The sequence below is a fragment of the Toxorhynchites rutilus genome, chromosome 3 (assembly GCF_029784135.1).
Source record: "Toxorhynchites rutilus septentrionalis strain SRP chromosome 3, ASM2978413v1, whole genome shotgun sequence".
NCBI lineage: Eukaryota > Metazoa > Arthropoda > Insecta > Diptera > Culicidae > Toxorhynchites > Toxorhynchites rutilus.
In genome coordinates this window covers 319,263,486-319,287,485 of record NC_073746.1, presented here as the reverse complement: position 1 = coordinate 319,287,485, position 24,000 = coordinate 319,263,486, and the positions used below count along the sequence as shown (strand labels likewise).

General features: G+C 37.5%; 1 protein-coding gene across 1 annotated transcript in view; it reads right to left on the bottom strand.

Moving 5' to 3' along the window:
• LOC129775821 (zinc finger protein sens) overlaps nt 1-24,000 on the bottom strand; it is a 379,673-nt gene that overhangs the window by 195,414 nt on the left and 160,259 nt on the right. The window lies entirely within an intron of this gene.

The following is a 24,000-nucleotide window of genomic DNA, read 5'->3' as shown; positions in this document are numbered from 1 at the left end:
AAACATCTATTGATGATAATCGGAAAATCGAAGAACCTTCGATGTTTCAAAGCGGAAACTATTTCTTGATTAGCAATTTTAGAATCTTGAGCAATTATTTGAGGTCAAACCAAACTCTCGTTTACGATATTTGAAAAACGGAAAACTGGATCGGATTTTTACACCATACTGATGGCTTTATCTTCACAAGTCCACTTACGATCGATAGTCATACGTTCTTTGAGCCGTGAAACCGAAACGAGAAACTGTGGATTGTAGGAATTCCATTATTTTCCTGATGACACAACGTGTAAGATGCTCATTTTCGAAATATGTGTTTCGCACACGAGCAGCTTTTCGACGTCATGTTTGTTACTTTTATAAACAATACGCATTGAATTTTGTTTCCCAAAATCTCTATAAAAGACTCTAAGGTGCGAAAGGAAGAAAAAAATGCATGAGATACAATTTTATAGTGGTTATCCTGTATTATTCAGTGATGCGTTAATGGTTTTGATCTTCCCTCAAATCTTTTAACCGTTAGTTTGTGTTTGAAGTAAACTGTGGCAAAGCGTTTCGAAATAGATTTACGTTGATACGTCTCTACCCTATGTCATGCATCGCATAATAGCAATTTTTCGAGAACTACTCCCGGCTTTCTGCTAATGGAAAAAAAGGAAAGTGTGATGTCCAAGAGACGACCCTGTTGTTTACGTAGGATTTTGAAATTATTGTATCGTCTTTTTTATCACTTTGGATACTATTCTAGAATGTAACGAACTGTTCAGTAAAATATTTGGTGGCTCCGAAATATGACGATGATTTACCTTGTTTTACAATAGCAGCTAAGCGTGGTTGTGATTAATTTTTCTAGATCCCGCGAGAACAGCTCGTTCATATGTGGCATTCCTCGCTTGCAACTTCATTTATGATCTGTGGAGTCATTAGTCAGAATTGGAACGCATCATTATGGTCTCAACGGAACTACAAAATTCATTCGCCCATAGCCCTGAGAAAGACCGATTCGAAAATAAGAAATTACTTTTGCATAGCCTTTAAAAACGCAATTAGAAAAATGAAAAATCCAACCTTAGTTTTGAGAAAAAGGATGACAGACTGACTGGTATGGACGAGCTGATGCTGATGCCTGCACTGGTTTATCCTTAGAATTAAATCGTTGTCGTCGGGTATGAGCAGCGATTCTGAGGTGGAAGATATGGGTGTAGAGCAACAACTGGGAAGTATCTTGCCTTCTTTTTTTCTTTTCTGTATTGAATAGACCTTTCATTTCAAATTCTTTTAGCCTCTTGCTTTGAAAAGGCCAATTCGACGAACAAGTCAATTTTATCGTAGTCTTTCAATCAGGTAATTTGACAAATTCCAGAGTTATCTCCTAGTCTTAAGAATAACTATTGACTGCTTGCTGGCTAGAGCGAGACTAGAAAAGAAATTTCAAATTACACATTTTTATACGCTCGTCTGGTGTCATTTTTGCGCACTCTGAGTAGAAAAACAGAGTTATATTTACAAAACGGATTTAATACGTAACTTTATGGTTAATCTATCTATATATACAGCCATTCCATGCCAAACCGATATAGTGGTTCTCAGATTTTCGTCAAAAGTGGTAGTTTTGTTCTTCATCGTAAATTATTAGACCCGTATTTTTTATTTTTTTGTTAGGGTGACCACTTATATTGAGGTGATATTTTTCATAAATAATTGAAAAAACTCGCATATAAGAGTTATGTTGCAGGTTTTCCTGTTTTTTCTCAGCACTGCACTGAGAATTGTGTCTCCGCCATAGATTGCACGAGCCAATCCGGAAGTGTGGTTTAGTTGTGTGATAGCTTGACATCTTAAATTGTTCGGTGCTTTGTTGCATGAAATAAATGATTGATTTTCATTTCTGTAATCTAGCATGAAATGGTCGAGTTGGACGCGTTCACATTTTTGCAATTTTTAGATTTCGGCTGATTCGCCAAAGCCGTTCGGATCAACGTCTTTATTTCGTTGGAAGAATGAGAATTGCATTCGTGACCGTTAGTTTGAGAGGTACGGTTCAGCACCATCAAACTGTTTTGCATTAAAAACTGTATCAGTTCTCATTGAAGTTCACTGTGAACAACATGCCTAATAGACAGGGCCCGAAATCTTCGAAGGTGAAAAATGAAGACCGACTCTACTCTCACTAGCTTCGCTTCAACTAGAACTGCTCCGGCAGTCGCCGTCAACAAAAAATGAATTGACTAGAAAATGAACTGACTAGCGTTGACTAGCAAGGATGACTGATGAACTAGTCCAGTCAGTGGCTATTCTAGCTGATGCAACTAAAGAATACAAATCTGCCTCTTCATTAAACTGCCTTCAATCCACATTTCTACCCCCCTAGGAACGAAATTGTTACCCGCGTACGCAATCTTATTTTTACGTTCATATAAAGAGGAACGAAAACTTGTTTTATGATGCAAAAAGTTTCACCATTAATGGACGGTTTATTGTCTACCCATCGTGAACTCAAACCAACGAATTTAGATAGTAATCAGGCGTATGTCGAACCACGTTGAACTCAAACATCGATACATGCATACGTGGTACATGAGAGAGAGAGAGGAACGAATTCGTTTTGGGGGGAAATCACTTCAAAATGCAATGAAAACAATTTGACGGAGAAGAATGAAATGCGATAGTCGAATCGTAGTGAGGGGAAAGCGACAAAACGCCCGACTGACTGTTTAGACGTTTTGATGGAGAAACTGCGTGAAGAAGCCAAAAGTAATTTCCAACTGTATACGGAGGGAAATTTCCCTCATAGCCCTGCTGATGACTGTATTCTCAGTTTAGGCATGGAACTCGCGCGCGGGTGTATGGTTTCTGTGAAAATGCCATTACTGAAGTATGCAAAAATGCTTGAATGACCAATGTTTTTACACCGAAAAAGTTTTACTGCAATCTGAGAAGGTGCTGCCAAATCTCACTACAAGTTGGCATGAAATTTATCTCCTAATCTGGATTAAGTATATTCATCTGACAATTCTGAACATTGACTAGCTCTGTACAAATAAAACAAATAGTATGCCTAATATTGTTTTATTTTTTGTTCATTATTTTTTTAAGAACACAAACGGAATCAAACGGAATCAAATATTCGAGTTGTGGATAAAAAGAGACATCTCAAACTGATGTTTTCCTACTTTCTTTGTTGCTACTGCCGGACGTTAAAGGTAATTTGCTATGGCTTTGAAGAATGTCAATTCGAAAAACCAATCACTTTGGCATAGCCTTAAAGGGAGTCATCGGAGGGCATTTGATAAATGTAAAATCTAGTCTTTGATTTGAGAAAAGCTAGTCGCTGGCCCGAGAGTGATCTGTTCATAGCTGACGAATGCTCAGATGCTTACCGTTCCGAACGTTAAAAAAAGGAATAGGTTCATGAGTACTAGGGTGCTGGTAAATATTTTTTTTCCTTATTGTTGACAATACACGCACACGCACTGTACTGAGTGTGCATTGTGAATATCTGAGCCGGTATTCTGATGCGAAAGACTTGGGTGCAGAGTATCTGCACGGAAGCAGAACAACAACTGGCGAAAGTTGTGCCTTCTTTTTTTTTATTGAAGTGATTCTTAGAAATTCCATTATCCTCTAGCCTTGAAAAAGCCATCCGGAAGAATAAAAACAACAATGCTAAGAACCTTTAAAATAAAACAATTCAAAAATCTTTAAGTTGATTCTTTTTTTTTTATTTAAGTTGAAATTTATCTGGAAAGATACAGATTTTTGAGATTTTTTTTTGGTACAGATTATAGATTTTAATACAAACGTTCATAATTAATAAAACGCGGAGTTGGTGAAATACATGAGGGAGATATTTGATTTCGATGATTGAAACATCAAGGCTGCTGCAATGTTAAATCCCAGAAATTCTTTCAAATTGACAAGCATCAGCGTTGTGTAGGAAGCGTTTTCAATGTTCTACGATGGGTTTTACAAGATCTGGAGAACGAATTCCGTGCCCTAAAAGTAAAATTGCTCCGAAGGAAATCACTGCTTCATAAAACAAACATTTGCAGGATTGATGTACAAAAATTGGGTGCCTAAAATAATTAACATTTCGCTCGCATTTCTAGCGGCTGGCGGAATGAGCTTCGAAATCGGTTTAGCGACGTCACACTGAACGCAATTTTAAGATTAAAAGATTTGATTGAACATCGTGGCGACAGATCGAAAATTTTGTTGAATACTAGTATGCAATCTACGTTTAGAAAGACTATGTAAAAGCATCACGAAAAGCTCGAGTGATTCAAGGCTTGCAAATGTTAATGTTCATTTATAGCATATATTAATTGAATTTAATATTTTGTATAACATTAATGAGTATTTCTTCTCTGCAACGAATATTTTCGATGGTAAAGATGTTTGGTACATATTTTTGAAAGAAAAAGCACAGATGAATTTTTTTTCATCCCTTCCAATACAGATGAAAATGTTGCCACACTGGATTGACATCTCTTTATATCAATGTTAGACGGAGATTCAAACTCAACAATAAACGGTTAGAGTACAAAGAATAAAAGAAAAAAACATTGCAACAAGTTTTAATTCCTGAACGGATTCAATAGGTCGTATGAATGAAAACAATTTTTTTACTTATTCTGCCCGTATGAATAAAAGTTTACTTTACTAATTTGATTTTCGAATTCGAACATGGTTTTTACTTTGTCAAACATCTATCAACTGATTATTTAGGTTTCGTTTCAAAACATTTTTTTTTGGACAAAGCGTGAATTCGCGATGAAAAAGGAATAGTGTCGACGTCTGGTGGCGTCTTTCAATTAGGGACCATAGTTTGGGTCCCTATCTCGTTAGTGTAATACCTATCATATTAGAAGACACGAAGCCAGTTTTCAGATGTTAAAATTTGAATGAAAATTTTTACATGACGTTATTTAATCACTTAAAACACTTTTTTCCGACTTTTATTTAACCCTTTGCCTATACATTTCCACCGTCATTACTGAAACTTTTCATTATAATATAAAGTTGTCTTCAAAAACAATATTCGTACAAGATTTTTTCACCACCTGCAAACAAAAGTGTTTTTCATTTAAACAAAATGCCAAATTGGTACGGAAAGGTTATTTTTCATTCATAATTTAAATTTTAAAAACGTGTTCATTCCGCCTGGAAATCAATCAATTTTTTTACGCTCCCCTAAACTAGTAAACGAAGCTCAATGCCTTCAATGCGGATCGTTAACTTGTTTAGCTTCAAGCGCAAGATAGCAGCATTAAACATAAATCGGATATGACATCAAAACGAATGATAGTGTTTTCAGATCCAAAGTATGCTCATGAGCAAACTTGATAATAACGAAGTAAATACTTGATGAATGCTGTTTTATTCATACGAAATCAGCTAAACATCCATTTTCGAAAAGTAAATACTTTGTTGTTTCTTTTATTCATACCAAACGTAGTAAAAACTTAATCTCACTGCTCGACTGCTCGAATGAAGTAAAGTAAAGGTGAATTTTGTTTTTATTCATACGGCCTAATACGTCAAATAGTAGCATTTTATTTTAGTCTCATCAATGCCCTTGATTGAAGGAAGGGGTGTGATAACTACTTACTGCTACTCACTAAAGCTTATATACCTCATCACATTCTGCTCTTGAAGAGGTTTATTTTGTGGCTTTGACCCTGGAAAAATATGCCACTCCAACTAAACCAAGCCTCATTATGCGGAACGTTATGTGTGTGTTACTACGTTTTTGTATGCATGAGAAAGTTGGAATTGATACTCTAGGTGAATAGGCCAAGCTTATTTAATACATGTACCTACTATATCAAATATGATTTGAACAAATTTGGACAAAAAAAAACCCATCAATCTATCCCATTTAGCTCGATATGTGCGAGTGACCACTTTACCTCCAAGCAAAAAAAAAAAGTTTGATTTTTCACCTTTTTTTCTAAAGATGAAAAATTAACTATTTTGAATTTTTCTAATGAAAGCCGTTTGCAATTTTGAACAACAATGAGTTGAAGTATAATATTCTTCGAAAAACGGGTATTGAAGCGGTATGTGGACGCTGCAAATAGGCATATTCCTTAGGATGACCACTATGCCTCCACTTCCCTTAGGTGTTAGCCATAAATTTGCTTCGATTTGCCTACATGAACAAGGAAACGGAATTTTCGGCAAAGGCATTGCCTTATATTTCCGATTGGCTTATGCTCTAAATATAAACAATTCAGAAAGAAGACTATCTATTTCCAGCCGAGTTTTAGCTCTTGAAATCCAAATTCTGCTCGTTGCTTATGCTCTCGACACTATAAACTCCTTGTCAAATGTGACGCTAAATGATGACACCGCCATGACACTCAAATATTCGTGAGTCAAACTCTACCCGACCGAAACAAGATAAGTCTCGCAACCCGCAACCAAAATAGCCCAGTGGCTGTCCCTATTTTACAATTAATTTGTAGCTAATGTGTTAATTATTTTGAAAATGAACCGCTGCTTCGTTGTATTGTTTTATACGATGTGGCGCACCGCCTTTAGCCCCCCCCCACTTTAAGCGAGCGGAAAACAAATGTTCAAATTAATAAACATCGCGTTTTCGCTTGGCGCGCGAGGGAGCAACCATATAAACAAAAGCCAGAAAGAGGAAAGCGCAATAATAACTCAAGCGCGCTCCATGCAGATGAAAAGCTTGTGATATCAGCGAAGCGCTCCCTTTTCCCACCCACCTCGCGGCGACCGATTAAAAACAATCCATTCCGAAAAACAAATGCTCGCGGCCGCAATTTAATAAATGCGGTTAATTAATTAGCAGAAAAAAAAGTCTAATTAAATTATTAAATGTACAATTCATAATCTTCTGCTCGACATTTTTACGCTTCGGGGAAAGCGTGCGGCTGCCGTTTGGCTGAGCGGTGAAATTGCACGCGGGGGCGCCCTCATTAGGCATTCTGGCTGTCCACCGGCAGCGGCAAAGCTTATCGGGGCCAATTCATTCGGCGCCTCCGGCGGCTAGCCGTCAAAGCCCACTTCAGCAACGTAATCGATTCATGCAGCCGTTTTTTTCCCTTTCATGAAGTTGTTCGTCTGAAGAAAATGGACAACACGGCTGGCTGGAGTGACTGTCAGTTTCGTAGGGTCCCGCAGTGGTCGGGCCGCTCTTCCCAGCGTTACAAGTGTATCAGCGCGCCACTGATAAGAGCAAGCACAGGAATGGCACGTAAAAAACGTGATTGAAAAGCAATCAATTTTGTAATAATTCACGTCGCCGCCGATTAACTGCGGCTACAAATGCATTCTCCCCAACCGCAGGGGCATCTCTCATTACGGCGCCCTTCGCTGCGGCGCTCGACGGCGAGCCCTAAATTCATCTGAGAAACGTGTGCGATTGCTCTGTGATTATAAATCATTCGTAATTAACACATAACGGAGTGCGTTTTTCTATTTTTTTCCATCCATTTCTGTGAGATAATCTAGGAAGGGAAATTCTAACCGACTCAACAAACTACGGCGAATGGCAGTGTGACGTTTATGTTGGAGGTTTGGCAAGTCTAGCAGGCATAAATTGCGCTTATCTCGCATACGAAATCTCTCGGATCGTTGTATCGAACGCGAAGGTGAAAAATAAAATATCACATTTTCTATCGAAGTTTATAGCCTCGGTGGAGGGAAACAAGGACGTAACGCGCTCTTTTGTGTCCAGATGATTTGTTTGTCATTACGTCCATTAAGTTGCGACAAAGCAGACCGCGCGTCCCGTGCCCCGGCCGGCAACGGGGAAAACAAATCACACCTTTAACGGTCCCGCGTTGCGATTTGTCGCATTAGTGTCCGCTGCATTTTGCGAATCCAAGCACAGCCTTTGTTATACTTTGCTCTGTCCGGGGTTGGTCCGGTCGAGATATGTGCTAAATGTCTCGTTGAAAGGTGACAAACGACGGAGGCCCTCGAACCCGGGACTAATCGCTGCACGCCAATCGCATTTACGGGAAGGGCACCCGGGCCAGAGCAGAGGAAGCGTTCACTGTCTTCAGCATTGAAGCTGGTAGACGCGGCATCGAACATTGAAAATTGATGAGAATTGATTCAATGGTTCTCTTAGGGTTATTAGTTACTAAACTCGTTCTTCCTCTTAATTATGTTCTAAGCTTCTGAGTAAATCAAAGTCTAACACAATCGGTACTAACTGGTTCTGTGCATTTTTTCTGCTTACATTATCGCCTTAATGGAAAAAACGTAAAGCTTAGAGTTACTATAGATTTCGAATATTAATTTGAAAATTTATTTCGGATTTCTCCTATCTGAATAAATAAAATATTCCACCGCCCGTATTTACATCCGTACTTGTTGTTCACGCTCTACTGTGCAAACAAGTGTACCAGGAAATAGTTTTCCTTCCCCATCTAAACTGCTCCCTCCTATTCGAAATGAAGCTCGTGGTGTCTGAAATGACTATAGAAAGTATCATAACCCGATGCCCAACCTAAAATGACGCATACAATCGAAGCTGTTCTGGTATTCAAAAACATCCCTACCAATATCATTTGCATTCCATATCCAACCTTTACCCGTGCTAGATCGTGAATAAATCTATTCGTGTATAAAAGTATTCCTAGTGTTTTAATGTTCAAAGTGTTTTTCAATTCTCCAGTACAAGCTGTATCCAAATGGACTTTTTCAAGGCCAAATTGTGAATTCCAGTACTATCAACGATCCGTTATTCCCGACAATGGTCGGACCCCCCATCTGTTGTTTTCCAGAGGGTTATGACTCTACCATTTGGGCTCTTTTGTTCACATTGATATCCTATTCTGCCAATACATTAATCTACTCTTGGTGTGAACCTATTAGACATAGGCCCATAGTCACGAATTTCTGGATCAGTTTATTCGACTCTGATTATGCGTATTCCATAATATCAATTATAATGTTCCTAAATAGCAGTTTTGCAACAAATTTTTTGACGTAGGACTACGTCTTACATTAAGGGTGCCAACTCAGAAAACAGGTCACGTTTTCATGAAATAAAGTTAACGTTGATAACTATTCTTGCTGCGAACGGATTTTAACGATTTGCGTATCAATCGAATCGGAAAATTTCTAAGATTTGTTTTATATGCTATACATTACAATCCCATAGTCTGTATACGGTTTAAATTGATGAAAATTGGAAGCATTCCCATTTCCCCATACATTTGTTCTGTCCATTTGTGTGTATTCCCGAACAGATCTGTCAATAACGGGAAACTTGTGCATCCGCTAGAATAGTAACAACGAAGGGGGACAGCGAAAAGAGAATATTTGCAAAGTAAACTCTACCCTTGCATAGTAAGTTAGCTGTCGCTAGCGTATGAGTATTGCATCTCCTCTGAGAAAATTCTCAGAATCTTTCTGTGCCCTAAACCACAAAGGTCGCTTATTCTGCTCGTTTTGTGTTTTATGTTTCCCCTCGATCTGTGAACGCTATCGAATATTTCACTTGAAGTGCATCTGGCATTGCATTTGACACAATTTGGCTTTGTGTGTGTTGCTTTTTTTCGTTGCGCGAAACTTATAACTTGTTCATTTCCTGTACATGTGAATAGCACACCTTCTATACTTTTAGTTGCCATTCGTATTTGCTCTCGTGCGCATCGACTCTGTTCTGATGCAACAAGCTCCTAGCTTTGTTGACGGTTTCGACCGAGAGTCGAGAAACGATTTTTCATAAACGATCATTCTTTTTTTTTTTTTTTTATCTTCGCTTATTTTTCGTCGGCCTATTTCCGCCACTTTAGTGCCAATCACCGACATCAGGGAGGCGACTCCACCTGTTCCTACCTATCAGACTCAACAACTCATGAGCCGGGCCAACTTCTTTTACTTCCGCTCCGAAGGAAGACGTAACCAGAGATTTTTCGCCTCAGAAAATCCCAACGACGCCAACGATCATTCTTGCGATGTTTCATTTTGATTGCAGAAACTGTGTGCATCTGTTAGACAGGTTTGATGCTTGTTGAATGGCGATGCACGGAAGATGCCTCTCGTTAAATACTCAGTGCAATGCATGCATTGATATAGAGAAACAAATTGCGACATATAACCAATTAGTGTATTGTTCTTGCAAAGGCGAGAAAGAATCGTTGCTTCTCGAAATGATTCTTCAAAACCATAAGCCATTAAACCTTTTCAGGGTCCCCGAAACTTTTCACTAGAGTTATGTATGGAATTTCTACGTATTCGCAAATAATGAATGATAAACCAACAAATTTCAAAAAAAGTCTAAGCGGTCGTATCTCGGATGCAACCCCTGGAAGAGGAAAGTTGTTTCGACATAGGACTATGCGGGGGGTAGCTCTATGAAAAATGTAACGATTCATTAAGAGTTTTCACACGCATATTACTAAAAATCGTTATTGCTACATATATTGTGTTGTATATCATTAGGCAGTAAATTTATCCAGCATTTTTATGCTTAAGACATGAACAGTGAATATAGTAAAAATAACACAATAATAACAATTTGACCATTAACATGCGTATGTTATTTTGATTTTACTAGCCACTCGTTTTCCCCCACAACGAAACGAGCAATCTTTTTGCCTACAATTCGGCGTTAACTCACAATGTGATTAGATGCGTATTATGATTTATTCTCGTTTTGTCGATAGTAGGCATTATTCATTTGGCAGAATCAATGGAGGGATGATCTAGGAATGATCTTGAAGATGATATTGGATGGTTTCACTCTATTCTCCCCAAAGATTTGGCGAGAGCCTGACTCAAAAGGTTAAACGTTGATAGAGATTTTATTAGGCTGAAGTTCAGGTTGTTGTCCAACCAATTCGTGCTCAATCACGTTTTATCGTGTAGGTCTTGGTACAAACAATTTATGTAATTGTGGTCCGGGTTGTCATTATATCGAGCATGTTGTTTGGTTATGTAAAAAATGCAATTAATGAATTTAACTGGCTGCTGATTTAGAAGTTCGAAAGGGTATATTCATGCATATTTTTCAGGGCTCCCATTTGATGTATCAAAAAAATTCAGATTTTGAACAATGAATTCAAATGCAATCACTACACACAATCACAGTCCTATGTCAAGATCTCGTCCGTGCCCCTAGGTTCAGACCATCAACTTCTATTGGAGATTTGCTTCTTTTCCGCGATGTCGGTCGTGAACACAAGTGTATCAGAGGATTGATGGTTTATTATTCCAACAAAGCATGATCTTTCAGGAAACGGTTAACGAAAACTTTAGTGTTTTCGTTTAGTTCAAACGACATCGAAGATGTTTTCTTAGATTGACCTAGATCTAAGGCAGAGCCACCATATCTACAGAATAATCTGTATTTCTACATATTTCGGACTTTATTAGTTATTGGAGTTTCATACAGAATGAACAATTTTTTTTCAATGACATTTCTATATTATTTATGGCTTAATTTCAATAATAATTTCTCTACCTCATCTATTTCATATATTATTTGATTCAGACTGAATGAGCGTTTTTGACATTCATATTTATTGATGTCCTACTTCCATCCTGCTTCATCGCTTCGCATAACACATATCACTATTTATCTTTTTCTTACTATAGCACTGTGAATTAAAATTTCAAAAGTCCGCTCATACTGTCGTGAAAATACATGCTTTGATAGTTTGTTTCAAAGAATTGGAAATATCCTAAAAAACTATCGATACGTTTTGACGCAGGGTTACGTTTTCGTAAATATTTTATAAATATTGGTCGTTTCAAGGAAATTGGTCAGTTATGAGCGCTTTTTTCTCAGACGTTTCATGATGGATCGATGATATTTTTGCACTAATCGATTTGGATATTCCCTATCAATCTTATGCAATCTGAGAAATTAAAATTCTAAAATTCAATAGTTGATATGTTGAAATAACGTTTAAAATAGAGCTTCTAATTTCTCATATATTTGTGTAGAACGCATTGCGGTATACATTAAGTTATCTTTTGTACAGCCTGAAGTGAACATATGCGATAAACTCAATTAAAAATGTATTGATGATCAAGCCATCGAAAATACTGAATTCGTCCGCAACAAGATGGCTCTCACTGGAATGCGTCACTAAACGTAACCTAGAGAGGTTCAACTATGACCGAATCAAAAAAGTGAAATGAACTTTGAACCATTTGACCTGTACGATGACCAAACCTATTTGACTGTTTTTGAGCTACGTTTTGCTGAGACACCCGAAATCAATCGGCCTGATTCGGAAACCAGAACTATTTGTCTTACTCCGAGCAATGTATACCGAGAAAAAAACATTAAATCTAACGTAGCAGAATCGGACTTTGGAGATTGTGAACAGCATCTGAAGAAGTCATAAAATATATAATAGAGTATAAATAAACAGCTTAGAGTTTGACATAGAGAAATCTATGAGTCTAAAAGAGATAAATGGGATAAACGAATTTAACAAAAAGAACTTATCCGTATTTTAAGCATATTGTTAATACTTTGTATTCTATTTCATGCGTTGACAGTTCTCCAGTTTTCGAATTGATACCTTATTAAGCTAACTTTCGATCTGTCACAGCCATTACATTTTTGTATGTACCAGAAATATATTATAATGACGGTATAAATTCGTGAGCGAAGCGCAATATAAACAAGCATGTCCTAGCAGTTGCGTAGACTTCTATTACATCTCAATGAGGCATTGTACTTTTTTTACAGTGTATAGTCTACATTTCTCAAAGTACATTTCGGTTTCCCAGGGGTCGACACGAACGAAAACTGATTTTGGGGGTCGACGAGGTCTAAACATCGACCCCTGTTAATTAACACAAGTTCTAATTTGAAACTTTCAAGATACTGTCTAAGTTGTATTACCCGAATCAACTTGTTATAAGAATGACTAATATTTGAGTAGAATATATTTGGTTGGGTAAAAAGTAATCCATTATTTTTGCGTATAATTCAGAACTTTATTTGAAATATTTAGGATTGTCCGATTTGGGTCAAATAGGGTACCGTTTTGTTGTAATGTTATTGCCATTTCAATGGTATGTTTTATAATGTCTCTATAATAGAAGTTTTGGTTCTTATAGGCAAAAACTATAGTGATCAATTTTCACAATCTTCTCTTGATTCAAATTTCTTATCACTCAGGAAATTATGCAATGCGAGAAAATGGTGGTAATCACTTGATGCCAGGTTCGGACTAGATTTTATACTTCCCAACCAACCTTCCGGAGTTTCTGGGGAGTCACTATAGACATGTGGGGCCTTGCTTTGACCTAATGGAACAAACTACTTCTACTGTTGGCCAATTTTGGCTGTTTCTGACCAATCGCTAGCTTCGAACAGTCCAAACATACCAAAACGTTTCAATATTTTTCAATATTTTCTCAAACAACTCCAGGAAAATTGTTACCGAAAAGTTATGAACGTTCGATTTTCTTAGTTTTTTTTGCGACGTATTACACAAAGGTTTCCCTAAGAGGATTGAGGATATCCTGAATTTACAAATTCCTCAATGAATAATAAATCGCTACAATATCACAGCCACGGAAGAAGCCAATGTCGACGTTGCAAGAACTGTTCATTACCTTCTGCACAGATGAGGAGCTTAAGCAGAAGCTCAACCAATGCTATCAGGAGTTTTGGTTGCATCGCAACTATGAAATACAGTATTGTGGAACATTGCTGAAAAATATATTGTCTATTTTCCATTTTCATACCTTGTCGAAAAAGGCTTCAGTGTGGTTACAAATATTTTGACAAAACAAAAAACCGTTTGAAAATCAACGAACGTGGAGATCTAGGGGTTCAACTCACCAATATTGAACCAGATTTAGACAGATTGGTAGAAAATAACCAGGTTCATCCATCTCACTTTTTTACGTTTTTTATCTTTACTTTGCGATTTTTTTCAAAATTAATTACCTACTTAAGTATTTGTTTTTGTGAATATTTTGTATTAATAATTGTTAAGTACATTTGATATTCACCGAATTTAATGTCTATTTACTTTGTTGAATTTCGTTGAGAAAATAACGTCAAGTAACGTAACCCTAATAAGGCCGTGGCAACTATATTGTCACCTACAAAATATTTAGTTCGCCGCACTTGGAATATTATTTTAATATTTTGCTTATCCAAAGACTTCTAAAGGCATTTGGCAATACTCCATTTCTTTGAGGTAGCTAGAAATGAAGGTTATTAATTTGCGAGTCATATTTTCGTGGAAAAACCGTTTTTCGCTGTATTCGTTTTTTCAGTTTTCATGCAGTTTTTTGATAAACAATAAATTTTTTTAATTTTTTCTGTAAAAGTCTGTAAAAGAACTTTTTTCGCTGCACTAGAAATATAATAGAATATAAGGATTATATTCTCTGAAGTTTGAATCGATTCCTTGTCTAGTTTCCTCGGCTTTATAAAGGGTTAATGAACAGCAAAGTTTTTCAATTGTTAAATATTTCGTATGATTGAGGAAGTTTGGCTAAGGGGGTCTAAGGTATCACTTCATTCTGGAAAAGGGGTCTCTTGCACAAAATAGTTTGAGAACCCCTGGTCTACATGAATATCATCAATCAATAATGAATATCTTCTTCTTCTTAAATGACACTAGCGTTCCTAGAGGAACTTCGCCGTCTCAACGTAGTATTACTTCATTTTTATTAGTACTTAGTTGAGATTTTTATGCCAAATCACACGCCTTGAATGCATTCTGAGAGGCAAGCTCTAGAATACGCGTGACCACAGTGCAAGTCGGAGGGAATTTCTTTGACGAAAAATTTCCCCGACCAGAACGGGAATCGAACCCGGACCCGGCATGTTAGGTGTGACGCTAATCACTCGACTACGGGAGCACTAATTTAGCCAATAATGAATATGCCAATCAATAATACCAAAGCTAAGATTGGGCATCAAAACTGTGCCTCATACATATATAAATGCAGATTTTCTATTAGAAAACTAAGATAAAAAATATATTTTTAAAACATAAACACAGATTTTTTTTATAGCATTCCTGATCTAATCTGGGAAAATATTGCGATGAATTGCTCCTCCAGTTTACTCCAACTAAACGTATCAATATGAAACGTTAGCAGGGAGTATAGGGGGTATAGTATGCTACAAATTAATAATAATAAATTTATCATAAATTTAAATAAAGTATATTACTAATATTACTTAGTGGAACATTTATTTTTTATTTCTTTATCAAAAATATTTGTATGGCATTGAGAAGGTCAACTGCTTTTGCTATTGACTAGGTTAGTAAGAAATTGTGTTAGTCTACAAAATCGTTTAAAAAAAATAGGAAGAAATTTTTTTATTTCTTCTCTTTATTTTTCCTTACTACACCCAATCACAGCGAAGTGAAAATGTAAGCGTAAATATTCTAAAACTTTATACATTGAAACCATTATTTTTTTAAGAAATTGAAAAAAAATGAACTTTTAAAAACCGCTTAAAAATCTCAATTTTTTGGCGCGTGTATAAGAGTTCTCGATTTTATTTGAAAAGTAAATAAACTAGGATCATTCGATCTAGAAAAGACCAATCAAAAAATTGGTTTTGAATATTCTATATTTCATAAAATAATAAACGCGATATTCAACATGTCTTGGGGTTAATAATTTTTCAAAATAAAGTGAAAAAAAAGGTGTAATCATGAAACAGGCACTTCGATTCGATTGGAGTGAAGCAAAAGTGACTTGTGAGTCAGCATTAGCTACAATAGAGACGCACCATTTTACTGGAAACTTGTAGATTCGCAACCTAAACTCAACATCTTGTAGAAGAATAGTACAGGTTTGAATCAAGGTGATTTTGTAACTTGAACTCGAGTCCAAATAACAAATCACATATTGGCACTATCAGATGTGAGTTTCAGTTACCAGGATCGAACTCCAACGCGAACGCATTAAGGGTAACAACGAGTTACATAGTTTTATTCAAATTTTAATAATTTTTATTTTTTTTACTATTTCTTATGCCTTTTTATAACACGTATTCACTCAACTGGTTTGTAAACGTAAGTGTCGTTTGACATATCACCTCGCGTGAATTTATTCGTTTCGCTTGAATACATTCATCTTGCTTGAAAACACCTGTCTTGCTTGCAATCATTCAGCGCGTTGACAGCTGATGCACCGCCTTCAGTAACGTCGGTGGAAAGAGCTGCCAACTTGTTCGAATCTGCGTTGACAGTATTGTTCTTAAAGTGTTCATTCCAGCTGTATGACACCCGCCATGTTTTGATGCCAACACCTCAAACGTCAAAAGTATTTGTTTTCTTCAAAACAGCGATCCGCGTTGGCGGCTTTGTGCTTCGTTTACTAGTTTAGGGGAGCGTCAACGAATAGCTGATTTTCAGAATGAACGTTTTCAAAATTAAAATTATGAATGAAAATTAGCTTTTCCATAAAATATATTTTTTTTATTTGAATTAAAAACATTTTTATTTGCAGGTGGTGAGAAAATCTCATACGAAAATTGTTTATGAAGACAATTTTATATTATAATGAAAAAATTCAGCAACAGTTTTGGAATTGTATATTCATATAATTGAATGAAAGTCAGAAATACGCGTTTCAAGTAATTAAATAACACTAGCTAACCCGGCAAACTTCGTCCCGCCCATTTACTTGATTAATTCTCGAGTAATGCAGAAATTTGTGTTTTATTTGTATGGCAGCCACCCCTAAGAGAGGGGGGAGGGGTATCTAACCACCATAGAAACATTCATTGCACCCTAAAGTTTCCTTATGCCTAATTTGGTTTAATTTGCTTGATTAATTCTCGGGTAATGCAAAAATTTGTGTTTCATTTGTACGGCAGCCCCCTCTAAGAGAGGGGGAAGGAGTATCTTAACACCATAGAAACATTTATTGCATCCTAAAACCTCCACATGCCAAATTTGGTTTCATTTGCTTGATTAATTCTCGAGTAATGCAGAAATTTGTGTTTCATTTGTATGGCAGCCCCCCTTTTGAGTGGGGGAAGGACTGTATAACCATCATAGAAACATGTATTGCACCCTAAAACTTTCACATGCCAACTTTGGTTTCGTTTGCTTGGTTAATTTCCGAGTAATGCAGAAATTTGTGTTTCATTTGTATGGCAGCCCCCCCTTAGAGAGGGGGGAGGGGTCTCAAAATATCACGAAAACCTTCCCCGGCCCCAAAAACCCCTACATACCAATTTTCATGTCGATCGGTTCAGTAGTTTCCGAGTCTATAAGAATCAGACAGACAGACAGACATCACTCCATTTTTATATATATAGATTTAAATAAACAATAGAGTAAATTATAATAAAGTAAATTACTAATATTACTTAGTGGAACATTTATTTTTTATTTCTATATATTCTATGGCATTTCTAAATATTTCTATGGCATTGAGAAGGTCAACTGCTTTTGCTATTGACTAGGTTAGTAAGAAATTGTGTTAGTCTACTAAATCGTTTAAAAAAAAAATAGGAAGAAATTTTTTTATTTCTTCTCTTTATTTTTCCTTACTACACCCAATCACAGCGAAGTGAAAATGTAAGCGTAAATATTCTAAAACTATAAAGCCATTGAAACCATTATTTTTTTAAGAAATTAAAAAAATGAACTTTTAAAAACCGCTCAAAAATCTAAATTTTTTGGCGCGTGTATAAGAGTTCTCGATTTTATTTGAAAAGTAAATAAACTAGGATCATTCGATCTAGAAAAGACCAATCAAAAAATTGGTTTTGAATATTCTATATTTCATAAAATAATAATCGCGATATTCAACATGTCATGGGGTTAATAATTTTTCAAAATAAAGTGAAAAAAAAGGTGTAATTGTTCTTAAAGTGTTTATTCCAGCTGTATGACACCCGCCATGTTTTTGATGCCAACACCTCAAACGTCAAAAGTATTTGTTTTCTTCAAAACAGCGATCCGCGTTGGCGGCTTTGTGCTTCGTTTACTAGTTTAGGGGAGCGTCAACGAATAGCTGATTTTCAGAATGAACGTTTTCAAAATTAAAATTATGAATGAAAATTAGCTTTTCCATAAAATATATTTTTTTTATTTGAATTAAAAACATTTTTATTTGCAGGTGGTGAGAAAATCTCATACGAAAATTGTTTATGAAGACAATTTTATATTATAATGAAAAAATTTAGCAACAATTTTGGAATTGTATAGTCATATAATTGAATGAAAGTCAGAATTACGCGTTTCAAGTAATTAAATAACATGATGTGAAAATTTTCATTCAAATTTTAAAATTGTAAAACCGGCTTCGTGTCTTCTAATCTGATAGAGATTACACTAACGAGTTTGGGACACAAATTAAAGTCTGCTTCATTTAATATTGGAACAAATTCTTTTGCTCATTATGGCGCTCCTAGTGGACGGATTTGGAAACTTTTTTCACCCACGTGTCGGGAAATTCATTACCTTTCACCATGTATTTATGTCATAACACCAAACGATAGCATTTTGTAAACAACCGCCATGGAAGCCGAACGGAGAGATAAAATTGTGCACAGTTTTCTTGAAAATCCATTGTTGTCGGCATCTAAGCTAGCTAAACAGCTTAAAATGCCCAGATATACCGTATGGCGTGTTATCAAGCAGTACGAGGAAACATTGACGACGGCTCGGAAGCCGCATTCGAAGCGTCGGAGTGGAACTGTCGACCGGAAACTGCGTGGGAAAGTCATCAAGGCCGTCAAGAGGAATCCCAATCTTTCAGACCGCGATTTGGCCAATAAGTTCCAGGCCGCTCACAGTACGGTGCGACGAATTCGTCTCCGGGAAGGAATAAGGTCATTCCGACAAACAGCCAAATCGGACGCTGAAGCAGAACAATGTGGCCAGAATCCGTGCTCGAAAGCTGTACGACCAAGTGCTGACCAAGTTCGACGGATGTATTCTGATGGACGATGGGACCTACGTGAAGGCGGACTTTGGGCAAATCCCAGGTCAAAAATTTTATTTGGCGACGGCTCGGGTACCTGCAAAATTTAAGTTCGTGTTTGCGGATAAATTCGCCCGCAAGTACATGATTTGGCAGGGGATATGCAGTTGTGGACAGAAAACCAAAGTCTTTCTCACTGACAAGACAATGACATCAGAAGTCTACAAAAAAGAGTCCCTACAGAAACGGATTCTGCCGTTTATTCGTGCCCACGACCGTCCAGTAATGTTTTGGCCGGCAAAACGGTTATGGAATGGTACGCAACGAACGGGGTCAGCGTAATACCGAAGGACCTCAACCCCCCAAACTGCCCCCAGTTCCAGCCGATAGAGAAATACTGGGCAATCACGAAGCGGAGGCTTAAGGCAAAGGGAAAACTTGTTAGGAACAGGACTCAAATGAAGAACTGGTGGAATCAAATCGCCAAAACGGTGGACGAAAAGGGTGTGCGCCGCCTAATGTGCCGTATTACGGGAAAAGTACGAGAATTTTTTCGAAACAGCAATGAATAATTTTTTTAATTTTTTTTTATGAAAGAGTAAAGAAAATGCTACATTTGTATTAAAAACAAATTATGAATTCGTTAATAAATGACTGAACTACACGCAATTGTTTGTGTTCCAATATTAAATGAAGCAGACTTTATAGCCCTAATTTGAAGTCGCCACCAGACGTCGACATCATCGCGAATTACCAATTTACCACCATCTGACATATCGTGATGTCGATGATGAACTTTTACAGCAGAGGGATAGTGAGATATGCGATGACGGTAGGTAGAGTGAGATAGCGATAATCGTGCCATACACCTGGTTTATTCTAGAGAGCGACACCAAGCGGTCAAGTAGTTCATCAGATTTTCCCCTGATCTGAAACGAACTTCACTGATGACGAAACCAATAGTGCGCATACTTCTGTCGATAATCGCAAGACACTCAGTGGCAACGTCCAGAGGAGCTTCAACAGATCCAATGAAACAAGTGTTGCTAAAAGTTCATGTCTGACAATGTCGTCTCACGTTTGAAACTTGGTATCACAACTGAATGAGAACATCAACACTCCACGTTATGAGTATTTGTTGTTAGTTTCAACAACTTGAACCGAATGAAGTCGTCGACTTGAATCGTGATTATATTTTATTGTAAACCTAATAGTGCTACTGACAGTAAGAGAACAAGCTTCAGAAAAATATCGCTTTAATTGATCTTCAGTCCGACAGTTAAAACTTATATTGTGAACTATTCCCTGAAGTTATCTGAAACCCCTAATACAATACGATCATCAACTGTCGATAACTTCTGTGGTGTGTCTATTTTCTTCCGAAAAATGTATTAAACCTATCTGAACGGTGTAATCAAAGTCGCCTTGTCGCCACTAGCTAACCGAAGGAAATGCCTCAACTTGCGAAGTTTGATAATCACCCCAACCTACGCAGCAAATTTCAATGAATTTTAGCGCCATTCATGCATTCCCGCGGGAAGATCGCCGCGCGTGGACATGTGAGACCACGCGCCGATAGCATCACCGCCGGTGACAAGTTCCCTCAAGCTCTCTGCCATCCTGAATGTGTCGACTGTCGGAGGCTATCGGAGAATTTACATCAGAAAGGTAAATACTTGCGATGTCGCACGTAATCTGCTAATAAATTGAAATTTCATCTCGGGTTTCAGTTGCCTTACAAGGATCCACCAGACTTAGTCCCGGTGCCGGAATCCAGCGCGCTCGTGATTAGTATCGACCGTGTTACCTGAAACGACAGAAGAGAGAGAGAAAAAAATGTGATTAGGAAATTTCGTGGAAGTGGCCACTTTATGGCTCAATAAGGAATCAAGTAGGAATCAAGTGGGGGTGGGGTGGGCGAGGAAGGTGTAATTGAACTTTCCCATCGCATTTTTTTTCGCTTCCCCATGTACGTGACGATCGCGCAGCTAGTTGAACTCAATTACCTCCGCCTCTAGAACTGGAGCAACACGAACTTCGGAGCGAGCGAGATCAACGTGAGTGCGATTTTGATTTTAACTTGAATTGAATTAAAAATACGCCCTCATCGGAGCGAGGCATGCGGGTTTGGTTTGGTCTATTCATCATCACCAGTGGTAAGCCCGCAGCGAGGGAGCATCAAATCGTCGCTCCGGTCACGACAAGTAGGCTTTGGGTACGGCTGACGGAAAGCGCCGAAGAAAGGTCCGGGCATTGGGAACTATGTGGCCAGGAATGCTGACAGGATAGCTAATGGTCCGGTTGGGGATGATCGAGATTATGAAGGTTCCGCGCAAAATCCGGTCAATTAAAAGGTAAACAATGTGAACTAATTAAAACGGAAGACCTGTTCTCTTGGGTCGTTCGACTGTGATGGCGTGCTGAGATCTTGACACTCGTTAACCCGCGATCGTCGTCAGCGATGAACCCACGATCTGCTGCACAGCTGGATGCGTCTCGGTGGACCCTCGAATTGAAGGTGGATAAACGCGTCAAAGCGAACACTTCGTTCCGAGAACAAGTCGATGAACATTAGCAAACACAAATCGGCGTGTACTTTCGCTACGCTAGAAAAACCCACTTTCAGCTGCTCACGCAGCCACACAATTATCCACATTTGCCGCCACACCTTCCGTGATTTCGAAGATCGTGAAAATAACCGAACAGCGAGGTAGAAAAACATAACCTCCAAAGCCATAATCTTCCATCATGTGAAGCACACAGGTTGAGATCCAACCATCCATCCAACCATCGAATCATCGGTAAGCGTGAGAAAAATAAGACCAGAAGATCTTTCCCCCCTGATGCACCTCTCTCCCCGCCCCATTTCGCTTCCCATTTCGGGTTCAAGCGAATGAGGAGGCCCAAACGAAGCAGCAGCAGCAAAATAAATAATAGAAACGATTTTATTTTCGCACACGAGCAAATAAATGTGCCCACTTAGGCAGCTGGGCAGGAAATCATCTAATGTATGGTAGCTGTGCGAGTTGCCACAATTCGTGTGGAGGACGACGCAGAATGGGACGACACGCCACATCGGGGGAAGAAACTAAGTGCACCTTACTGAAAATGGAAAACACGAAGCGTGAACTTCGAACTGTATGTGCTCCCCTCCCGCCCCCTCCCTACCGGTGGGAGGCTGCGGCCACGAATCACGCGCATTATGGATGCGCGCCAGAAATAGCGAAAAAGCTCATCACGTTTGGGTCGCTCGGGTGGTTGGCGGTCGGATTCGGGGTTCAGGTGGCGGCCTTGATTCGACTTTTATGTGCTATGGGTGATGTGTGGGTTTTTTTTCTCACTCGCGTTATTTGATTTGTGAGATTGATGATGCATCGCTGCATAGGCTATCCCGAACTGCATCTTGTTCGTGGCATCGTATGATTCAGTGGATGATCGCAGATGCCTGGTGCAGTGCGATTCCGTTACAATTCGAAGGTCGATATTTTTTGTATTTTCTTATTTGACACAATATTTGTAAATGCATTGACCAAAAAAGAGAATTTGGATCATCGGTTTTCCATTTTGACTCTAGCCTTACTTTTGAGAAGAGCCCAAACAAAAATAGAATTATTTTACAATTTTTCCAATTGATTTGGTGGCTTCCGCAATGTTTTAGATTATTATTATATGGAGAGAATATGCACTGTATTTTTTAAAAAAAATTTTTCATTGGGGTGACCATTTCCGTTTTAAGGTTGTCCGAAAAATCAACTTTTTCCTTTTTCCCAAAAATGACTTTTTTCAAGAATTCATAACTTTCGAACTACTATACCGATTCAGATGATCGACATATCAAATTAATCCCTTGGTCTTTTTTGAAATAATGCTACAACTGCAGAAAATTTGAATTCTGCTCTCGTTACTATTGATTGTATTTGGTTTTTATTGTTCTCATAATCTCAGGACCCAAGGCGCTATATTTTTTTATATTTTTTTATGGAAAGCTAAGGATTTTTCACATAACATATGTCGAAACCAGGGAGGCGTTTTCTCCGTTTTTGAGTTATGATTTTTTAACGATAACCGATGGTCCGAAAAATCATTTTTCCCCATTTTTTCCACTACAAAAAATCATAACTTGTGATCTACTGGACCGATTCAGATGATCAACATATCAAATTAAAGCATCGTTTCGGGACCACGGACGCCATATTTTTTATATTTCTTTTCCTGAGAGCTGAGGTTTTTTCACATAATATATCCAAATACCAGAGAGGTGTTATTTTTAAGTTATGATTTTTCAAATTTAACATGTTTTCGGTTTTCGTTCAATATTTCTATGCGACTGGACTGGATGTATGTGACTATAATCCAATTAATTGGCAAGTGTGTTATTTTTTTAAAAAAGCCAGCTAGTAGGCTTTGATTTGATACGTCGATCATCTGAATCGGTCCAATAGTTCAAAAGTAATAAATTTTTGAAAAAAAGTCATTTTTGGGAAAATAGGGAAAAATTATTTTTTGGACCATCGGTTAACTTTGAACTTTGAACTTTTCATAACTCAAAAACGAAAAAAACGCTGCCCTGATTTCAAGATATGTTATTTGAAAAATCCTCAGCGTTCCAGGAAAAATACAAAACAAAATATTTGGTCCCGAGACCATGAAAACCATAAAAAACAAAAACAATCAATAATAACGAAAACATAATTCAAATTTTCCGCAATTATAGTATTTTTGCAAAAAAGACCAGCTAATTGGCTCTTATTTAATATGTCGAACATCTGAATTGGTCCAGTGGTTCAAAAGTTATGAATTTAAAAAAAAAAGTTATTTTTGGTAAAAATGCGAGAAATTTGATTTTTCGGACCGCCCTAAAATGGAAATGGTCACCCTAACAAAAAAATAAAAAATACGGGTCTAATGTTTTGCGACAAGGAACAAAACTACCACTTTTGACGTTTCTAAGATACAGTGATTTTAAAATAAAATTTATTGAAAAATCCCAACTTTTGGTTGTTTTAGAATGTTTTCGAGTCTTTTTAACCTAGAATTAAATTTTCCTAAAAGGGTACACAATTTTCGACTGCAATGCTTGAATTTATTATGAATTTAATTTATGATGTTGTTAATTTTTATGGTATAAGG